Consider the following 10516-nt stretch of genomic DNA (forward strand, 5'->3'; position numbering starts at 1 on the left):
GTTCTTGGAGCCATAACCACCATCTCCATATTTCTGTTTCTTGGTTTGTCCAGGGAAGGCTTGCTAATTTCCAAGCATTCTCTGATTCCGGACACTGGGTGAGACAGTGGAGAATTGATTCTACTGTAGCATCACAACGATTACAGATTGGGTTCACCATTTGGATTCTAGAGTGCAATCTTTCTTTAACTGGTAAGCCTTCATGCATTACTTTCCATAGAAAAATTTTAATTTTGGGCTGGCATTTTAACTTCCAAATTGAACTCCAGACTTCTCTTCTTCTGCATTGTTCTGGCAAAATTCAACTGGATAAAAAGGTTGAAAATTTAAAATATCTGCTTTGATAGACCTTGTAAATTAGAGAGTGAGGTCGAGAGATCAGCCTCCATCCCTGTTTTCCTAACATTGCCAAGTTAAAAGCCCTGAGATCCTTAAAATTCAGACCACCTTGGTTCTTTGGTCTACAAGCAATCCGCCAATTAATCCACTGCATCTTCCTCTCTGAGTTCTTTTGGCCCCAGAAAAACTGCATTATTGACTTTTGGATGTCCTCTAATAGTGTCTCGGGGAGTTTAAAGCATCTCAGTGTGTATAGAGGCACTGCAGTTGCCACTGCTTTTATTAAAACCTCTCTGCCACTAGCCGACAGCAAAGCTCACTTCCAATGCTGTAGTTTTTGCAAAACCTTGTCTTTGACAAAGTTAAATGTCTCTTTTTTTGATCTATTGACCACTGCTGGAAGGCCTAAATACTTGTTCTGGCAGCCAACATGTGGTATCGACAACAGGGCAGCTAGCTGATCACGGACTGATAGGGGAGTGTTCTTGCTAAAGAAAACAGAAGACTTATCCAAATTTATCACCTGACCACTCACTTCTTCATAGTCTCTAAACAACTTTAGTAAACTTTCGCAATCTTTCATTGTCGCCTTACTGAACAAAATAGAATCATCTGCAAAGAATAAATGACTGACCTTAGGGCATCTGGGGTTCAGTCTCAAACCAGAAAATTCTAGCCTCCGTTCTCCTCTGTGGAGCAGACGGGAAAAACCCTCTGCACAGAACAAAAATAGATAGGGGGAGAGAGGATCACCCTGACGTAATCCTCTACATGGTTTAAAAAAACCATGAGGTTGACCTTCCACAGTAACAGAGTAAGAAACCATTGTCACACACTCTTTGATCCACTCCATCCACTTTTTGCAAAATCCCATCTTGCTCATAATCTCCCACACAAAAGTCCACTCAACCCTGTCATAAGCCTTGCTCATATCAAGTTTTAGAGCCAATTCATAGTCTCCATAACTTTTATTCTTCAGAAAATGCATAAACTCATGCGCAATTAAAATATTATCGCTAATCAATCTTCCTCTAATAAAAGCGCTCTGAGTATCACTTATCACCTGATTCAGTACCAAAATCTTAGAAATGATTTTATAGAAAACACTACTAAGGCTGATTGGTCTAATGTGCTTCATAGTGTTAGCATTTCTAATTTTCGGAATAAGGCAGATATTTGTATGATTGAAAGCTTTCAACAATTTACCTCCTGAAAAGAAACTCTTGACTGCACTAATTACATCCTTCTGAATTAGCTCTCATATCCACCAATTCAGCTTTATTAATAAAATCATTGAATTTCTCAATGGATGATGCTGATTTCATCCTCCCTCCCTCCTTCTCATGGTGGGCCTTTATAGCATTGAAGTCTCCTACCACCAATCGATGCTCTCCCGAAGTATCCATAATCTGAAGTAGCTGTCCGAACTGTGCTTCTCTGATTGTTTCATCTGTGTGGAGATGCACAGCAAAAACTTCCCATGTCTTTGCATTTTGACTATCCTCCCATGAAAAGTGCACTAGAAAAGATTCAAAAGCTTTGATTTGCACCTTCGTTTCCTCCTTCCAAGCAACCATTAACCCTCCTGCATGTCCAATCAGGTCCAAGCAAAACAAATTCGAGAAACCAACATCCTTAATCACCCTCTCCACATATGAGGTATTGTTTTTGGTTTCACAGAGAAACAATACCTCGGGGGAATGGGATTTAACAATCCCTTTAATGTTGTGAACTGTAAGGGGTTTCCCCAAACCCCGACAGTTCCACATTGTCATCTTCATGGATCCTTGGGCGCCAATTGTTGGGCGGCACCCTCCCCCTTCTCAGTTTGACTTGTTTCTATCGAACAATGCTTCTTACTTGCTTCCATATCCTCCTTTTCCCTTGTTCTCCTTTTAACCCCTGTTACCTTGTTGCCCATTTTACCTCTCCTTGCCATCTGCTTCCAGCTCAACTTGAGTTTTCCTTTGATCTCAGGTGAATTGGCCGAAGCACTAAAAGAGAGTATGCCATCTGAGGTATAATTCTGTTCTGAATTTTCTTCTCTATTCTCCATCTGTGCTACTTTTTCACTATTATATTGCTTTTCCTGAACTGGCTGATCAGCAAGGCCCAAAATCCTCCTCTTCTCTTTCTGTGTTCCACTTTCCACCTCATCATCCTCAACTCCTTTTCGCGTGTTAGCCTCATTAACTGAAAGACTTGCAAAGCTTTTAATCAGGTTTAACGGAGTTGGTTTTCTATCTCTTTGGTTTTTCTTCTCTGACTGTTGGTCAGAATGTGGGTTCTGGTTCTCTTTTTGGGAGCTAACCCTCCTTCCAAATTGTTCAGCTCTGACCCAAGGCCCCCATTTCTCTTCCTCAACCTTCCCTGCCGCTGAATCCTCAAAGAATTTGCTGCATCCGCGAGCCTCGTGTCCCAAGAATCCACAATAGTAACAAAAGTTTCCTATTTTTTCATATTTGACTTGCAGTTCAATCACCTTCTTATCTCCCCCTGCAATCTTCGTCGATCTTCGCAATGGTTTTGTGACATCCAACCCAATCTGCACTTTAACTATTTGCTCCTCTTTTCCTCTTAAAATAAATAAGTCAACATCCAACACTTCCCCATCACTCTCCCTAACTTCCTACCTAATTCTTTCGTTTTACAATGTTCCGGTAAACCCCACAACTGAATCCATATAGGCACTTTTAGGAATTCAGTTTCCACCATTGAATCTTCTCCTTTCCATCTCTTTAGGTTGAGAATATAATTTTTAAATAGCCAAGGGGCTCCATTCTCAATCCTAATCATCTCAATTTTCTTTTCAAAGAAAAATTGAAACACGTTGCCACCATGATCCAAAACTTTGAAGCCCAACGGCTGTCTCCAGATTGCAAGTAGAGCAGCCTCTAACGTACCAGCACTAAACTTACGATCAGCCATTAATCTCCCAACTAGACTTCTTGTACATTTCTCCAAACCTTCCTTTATATCCTCCTCCCCAAATTGAATAATTTGGTCTTCCTCCAGTACCTCCAATGCTCCTTCTAACCCCTGAAATGCAGCAGATGCTGCCATGATCAAATCGTATGAGACTTACTCACAGAAATTTAATAAGGATTAACTTCAAAACCCTAGCAGAGCACTTTTTGAAAAACCCTAGTAGCAGGGCACACAAATTTTCTTTTTTTTGGTATTTTCTTTTTTTGTTTTATTCTTATTTTCTCACTTGTTGGATCATCATTATTCTAATGGTTCCTTTGCTCCAACAGTAAAGTTATGGGTAGTAATTGTTCATAAATGAACGACTACCCATACCACACTCATTTTTTTTAAAAGAATTACTTTGGCACCTATAATTATCCACCATCCAGGGCCTCAATTCACTATGGAATTCATATTCCCTTATAAATCAGTAAAAGCCAACAAACCCACCGCAAAAGAGGTCCAGTGACCCACCCACTTAAGAAACTTCATTAGCCCAATTATTTTCCCTAATTAAAGTGGAACAGACTTTAGACCATAAACAACCATATTCTCTCACCCTCTACGTGTCTAACTCAAATGATGACGCATCTGGACAACATAGCATGTTGACAAAAGAGGTCAATACCACAGATTTTTACTTGTTTGTTTACATAAATTGTAGTATTTTGAAAAAAGAATTTCAGAAAAAGATTTTATAATGACGATGAGGATTCTATTGTGCGAAAAAAAGTGAAGTTAATATTATTTTGAGATTTAATTTATTCAAAAAAAAAATTTCAATTAGAGATTTTGATATCATCTTCCATCTTAAAAATGTTATTACTATGAAATGTTTGTACTATATTTTCCTTTCTCTCATTTTATATTTCACCCTTATATCCAAACAAAGTATAAATAAAAACTCTTTGCTTTTCGGGTTATGAGAGAGAAAATTTGGCATAATATTTTGACGAAATTCTCTCATCAAGATGCGGACAGAACCAAAGCATTTTTTCCAGATTCAAGTTTGTTGAATTCGAGCTATGTTTTGAATAGAATCGGCCTATCACGAAGTCATGTATCTTTTAAAAATACATATTTTGTTGGTAAAGGTAGTAATAAAATGTTAGATTTTGAAATTTCGATTTATATTTTTACATTATATAATATCTAGTAATTTTAATTTTAAAATTTAAGATTTAACACAATGCTACATGTTATGTATAATCTCCACAACTATTTGCGTTGATTAAATATTAAGTCAGTCTCCTTTAACCTAATTTTTTAATTTAATTTTGATGTACTCTCAGTATAAAGTAATTCTATATATACATTCAATTACGTAATGTCATATCAGTAAAATAATTATCTTTTACACTAATTACGTAAATAATTATCCAAAAGAACAAATATAACACCCTACTACACAGATCTTTACATCTAGGATGTAAAACAGAGGTGGCGAGGCGCTACGACCTCTAAAAAAATAAAATTATAATATATAATATAGTGAAAAATGTTTATAACTAGTAGTCTTTAAAGAAAAGAATAAAGCAAAAACCGCTAAATTAAAAAGCGCAACGCTCCGCATACTGTAACGTAAGCAGGATAGAGCAATCTAACGAATTTATATACTAAGAGTTCCAAAACACATGTAACAAAACTCAAGACTCGGCTCGCGAAGATAAACCGACCCGAGCACATAGTTATACATATATATATATATATATATATATATATATATAAAAGAGGAGATAATAAGTATCTAAACAAATACCAATAACCAAAATAAATCCAAAAGATATAGATCTTCGCAACATCAGAAGCTTCCAGCATGCCTCAGCGAGGAACTACCTGTCCTGCATCTGAAAACCACAAAATCCGTATGGGTGAGAACCGGAGGTTCTCAGCATGGTAACAGTGCCCACATATCTAACATATAATGTCCTGGGAAAGCCGAAGGCAATCCTAGAACTTCCAACAGATACTTAAAGTTTAAAACATAACTAAACCATAAAGAGAAAACAGGCAACTAGCTTAGGGTCTTCAGAGCTATCTAAAACTCCCCTTTTTAACTCCTCCAAACCTTCCAACCACCAACGGAACCCAATGCAACAAACACAATTATTATAAACAGAGAAATCACAAATAGGATTCAAATAGAGTAGATAATCAAGTAGCATTTAGTTATGCAATTACTTAGGCAATCCAAACAAGACATATAGATGCATATGATGCATGCTTGTTCTAGTGGTTGATGAGTCTCATCTGTCGGTTGCAAATAAGGCTGGAAGTGAGCCGAGCTAGACCAAACTCAAGCTCGGCTCACAAAAATTGAGCTTGGCTCACGGCTTGGCTCATTAATAATCGAGCTTATTTCTTAAGCTCAGTCTCGGCTCACCGAAAGCTCACGAGCTGGCTCGAGCTCACGAGCTGGCTCGAGCTCACGAGCTGGCTCGAGCTCACGAGCTGGCTCAAATAATAGAAATATAAATATATAATCTATAATTCTATATCAATAAATTATAACTTATATATTTTATAAAATATTTAAAAAGATCAAATTTATATATTGTTATCTATCATTAAATTATAAATTTTTTATTTATGTCCTACATCAAAATTATATGTAAAAATTAAATATAAAATTTTAAATAATTAAGATCATTAATATATATATATATAGTACTATTTCATATGTATATATATAATATTAAAAGTATAGATTAAATGCATATAGGATATGTGTATTAATAATTATATATATATATAATCGAGTCAGCTCACGAGCTAATGAGCTGAGCTTATCCAAGCTCAAGCTCGGCTCATTTAATTTATGAGCTCAATTTCAAGTTCAAGCTTGGCTCATTAGCTCACGAGCTTAGCTTATCGAGCTATTAACGAGTCGAGATCGAGCTAGCTCATGAGCTGGCTTGACTCACTTCCAGCCCTAGTTGCAAAGCCAACCCGACATATCCTGGTAGCTAACCATTGGACAGAACACCAAACACGGAGCAAGTGGAATCACGCCACAACCCTTGCATCTTACCCGCATACCCGGAGCAGGGGACAACTTCACCCTGCCTCTTACCCAGGCAGTGTTACTTTTTCGGTCCGGAGCAAGCGGCAACAAAACACAGCCCTTGCGTCTTACCCGCAGTCTCATCCGGAGCAAGTGGATTACACCACTGCGTCTTACCCGGAGTCACATATATAAACACACTTTCATTATCATTACCATTCGTTCATTCATTCTCAAACCATACCCGGAGCGAGTGGTTATTTTCCACCGCCTCTTACCCAGCACCTCTATCTCATTAAATCATACGCATATACATAGTCCATTCAAACAGATAATTCTCCTCGTTCCTTCTCCAATAACATTATCATTAACAATTATTAGCCATCAACAATACTAACCATTCTCAACAACTATAATAATTCTCAACATTAATCATAACTCATCATAACATCCCCTTTCATCGCCCATAAGTTACCCCCTTCTCTAGCTTCCTCTCAATTACTATGCATTCTATATTGATCTAAGATTTGAAAGATGAAATTGGGGTTTATAAGCATGAAACAACATCCCGAAAGGTTACAAGCTTGTTGAAAATGTGAAAGACTTGAAAACAGAAGCTTTAAAAAAGAATAGGGTCGTGTGCGTATGCACAGGAGTGTGCGCACGCCCAGAAGCATTTTCAGAAAGTGTGCGTGCGCACAGTCTTGTGCGTACGCACAGAAAGTTAAATTTCCAGGGTTGAGTGCGCGCACAAGGTGTGCTAGCGCCATCAACAGATTGACATTCCCGACGTGTGCGTACGCACAGGTCTGTGCGTACGCACAGCTTCAAAAATCTACAGGGTGTGCGTGCGCACACAACCCAAAAATCACAAATTCTGCAGAATTTACAGAATTTATATTTTTTGGCCTAAACTTCCAACGATCATATCTCCTTCCACAAAATTCAGATTTCAACTAAATTTAAACCATTTTAAAGCTTATGAAATTATCTTTCATTTGATATAAAAATCATCAATTTCCAAAAACAGTAGCTCAAGATATGATCCGTTGAAGTTCATCAAAATCTCAATTTTACCAAAGTTCATCATTTCAAACTTTCAAAACTTACACTTCCAATTTCATCACAAACCAACCAAACTCAACTATCCCAGCATCAAACATCTCTAACCTCTCATCCAATCATTAACCCACCAATTTTTTTCATATTTAGCCACATTTTAAATCAATAATCTCAATTTACAATCAACACTACATGATTCAACTTTTCAAGCATTTATTCAAGTTATCAATCATCATGAACATACACATATCAATGTCATACATCCAATCCTACTCACCAACACAAGCCTCAACCTTACCATCAATTAAACATAATAGTTCATATCCCATACAACATCACATGCTTTATCAACTATTATCACCATTACTCATAAATTCCACTCAATCCAAATCATCCAAACAATTACATCAACATTTCACAATCCACTAAGATACATACATAATAACACAACTCACATCAACCATAAACCACATCAATATTTCCAAATCTTATCCTAGGGCCACTAACCTACGTTTTCACAACCACATTATATTTTAGATACAGGAAACCGAAACCATACCTTGGCCGATTCCCCGCTCAACCCGGAACACTTTCAATTTCGCTTTTTCTCAAGCTCTTGGGGCTCTAACACTATCAAACTCAGATTTCCAGCATCACAACTCCACTTCCAAGCCTTTCCAAGACTTCAATCAAGCTCCAATTTGACAATTTCAACTCTTTATCCACTGATCCTTGATCAATGTCCACAAGGAATCAAATCTAGTGGATCCAGTTTTGTTTGAATAGAATTAAAGAGCTCGACAAGTCCGACGCGTGGCCGCAAACAGCTCGTCAATCAGAGTTCCAGATCAAAAGTTATGATCAATTGAAGATTGAAGTGAAATTTGGAAAAAGGGTTTCTTGCTCTCCCCCTCCCTATCAGCATGTTTCTGTTTCATGTGGGAAGGAAGGGTTGTGCCCTTTACTTAATTGGCTTTTGGGTTGGGCCAAGGGCCCAATACGGGCCCAATTGATTCGGTTTGGCTCGTTCGATTCAATCTTGGGCCGATTTTTTTAAAATTAGGGTCGAAATTCTCGTTTTAATTTTTTCTATTATATTAAACCATAAAAATCTCATTTCTTATTTTCTAGAGTCTATTTTATTTTATGGGTTAATTAATCATTAATTAACCGGGTTTTACAACAAATGTCATTATATAACTGTGTAAAATGTTTTATACTATCAATACATTAAAATTAAATTTTTTTTATCTATTTAGTTTGAATTGTTTTGGACTCATAAAAACGGACTCAATAAAAAGAACAAAGTTGAGTCTAGGTCTGGCCAAACGCAATCCTACCCATATGCACTTTTTTTTAGATCAGTAGTAAAAAATTTTATCTTTTAGAAAACACAAAGTTCTAATAACAAGTGATTAAATTTAATTTTCTTCGTCATTATTATCAAGGACCAAAATCAACCAAAAAAATAAATTAAATTATAAACATAAAACTAATAAACAAGTAAACATACAATATACACAGAATCAAATTATTCTTCAAATGTAATACGTTGAATTGAATCATTTTTTGTTGTGTTCTTCCTCAAATATAATAAGTCAATATACTCACTTCTCCCACTTTATCTATCTATAGTCTTTAATTTTACCTTTGATTCCCACTCTTTTCTTGACTTGTATTCACTTTTTCCTTTAAACTCCATATTTATGTTCTGAAATATATGTTTTACGCTGCCTGTCTTGTTTCTTAAAAATCTCAACTCCTAATTTGTGTCCATATTTTCATGCAGCCACTTTACAATATATTTATTATCAACCATCATTTTTATATCATCTTCTTTTACTCCTACCTTTTCGAAAACAAATTACAAAGACATTTGTAACCCAAATGATAATGCATTTTTTATTGACTCATAATTCACCAAATTGTCTATATAACAGTGTACTTCTTCATTTGGTTCCTATAAATATCCACCAACACAAAATATATTTCTATCTGATTTATACAAAATACAATTTCACCATATCTATTTTCTGTCTTTTTCGAATTGCACTTCTCTCCTATATACACAATTCTTCACTCTTTTCTCACTTCTCCATAAGACAGCTTTATTCTCAAAAATTTTACTATTCCTACAATTTCAAACAGTTCACAAAATAGCAAAAAATAATATTATCCTTTTTTTTTGGACATATTGCACACATCACACTTGATCCAACCCTTAAACCAAATTCTATCATCATTTACTTTTATCCAACACACACATCCCTCATTCTAAGTCATAAACTATAATTTTGAGCAAAAGGAGCAATAAAGAAAAAGGTGATTTACTAACTCCTTCGTCTTCTCACACAAAACACATGTCTCTTTACCTTGACTTATGATTCTCTTCCTTATTAGTTTGTCTTTTGTATTCAGCCAATCTGTTATCACAAACCACATGAGCATTTCAATTCTAGGTGGTACCAGCCCTCTCCATAAATCATAAAAAATATGCTTCATAGTTGGCTCTCCGTATATCTTTCATTCGACTACATTGGTGAATGATTTCACATTGTATGTTTTATCCGAGCTAAATTTTCATGTGGCATTATCTCTGCACATAAGAACACATTATCTAATATGTTATTTAACTCTTCTATTTGTGCTCTCTCCCTCTCAAAAAAATTCTTTCGTTATTGGAGACTCCACACCCTTGATGAACCGATCTACATCCATATACACTTTACAAATAGTTTATCTGTATCTCTATATTCATATACTCAATTTCTTGCAAGTACTACTACTAACGTCTCCAAAAAACTCGGACAACACACTTTGAAAAAATGTTAGAACATCTCACCAAAAAGAATTTAAATCTTATATTTAAATCCAAATCATATTAATTTCGGGTGAGTCTCGAAACACTTTTATTATACTCAATTAAAATAAGAGTTTTTGCTAAAAAGACATTTGTTAAGACTTTAAATATAAAAAATTTGAATAAAAAGTTAAAAATTTAGATTTTTAATAAATTTTGTATGTATCAAATCAAAAAATTAAAAAATTTTAATCAAATTAATCTACAAATATTTTTAGAATATTTCTTAATAAAATCTTTATAATTATCGGATAATTTTTTGAGTTATAAAAATGGGTCTT

At 35.5% G+C, this 10516-nt stretch overlaps 1 long non-coding RNA gene across 1 annotated transcript in view; it reads left to right on the forward strand.

The window, feature by feature from the left end:
- The window catches only part of LOC110270900, a 10312-nt gene continuing 4106 nt past the window's right edge, over positions 4311 to 10516 (forward strand). Inside the window, exons 1-2 of the long non-coding RNA XR_002360644.1 lie at positions 4311 to 4320; positions 7001 to 7005. This is a non-coding gene — a long non-coding RNA (uncharacterized LOC110270900). The remainder of the gene's footprint in view (positions 4321 to 7000; positions 7006 to 10516) is intronic.

Source organism: Arachis ipaensis, chromosome B04, assembly GCF_000816755.2.
Source record: "Arachis ipaensis cultivar K30076 chromosome B04, Araip1.1, whole genome shotgun sequence".
NCBI classification, from domain to species: domain Eukaryota; kingdom Viridiplantae; phylum Streptophyta; class Magnoliopsida; order Fabales; family Fabaceae; genus Arachis; species Arachis ipaensis.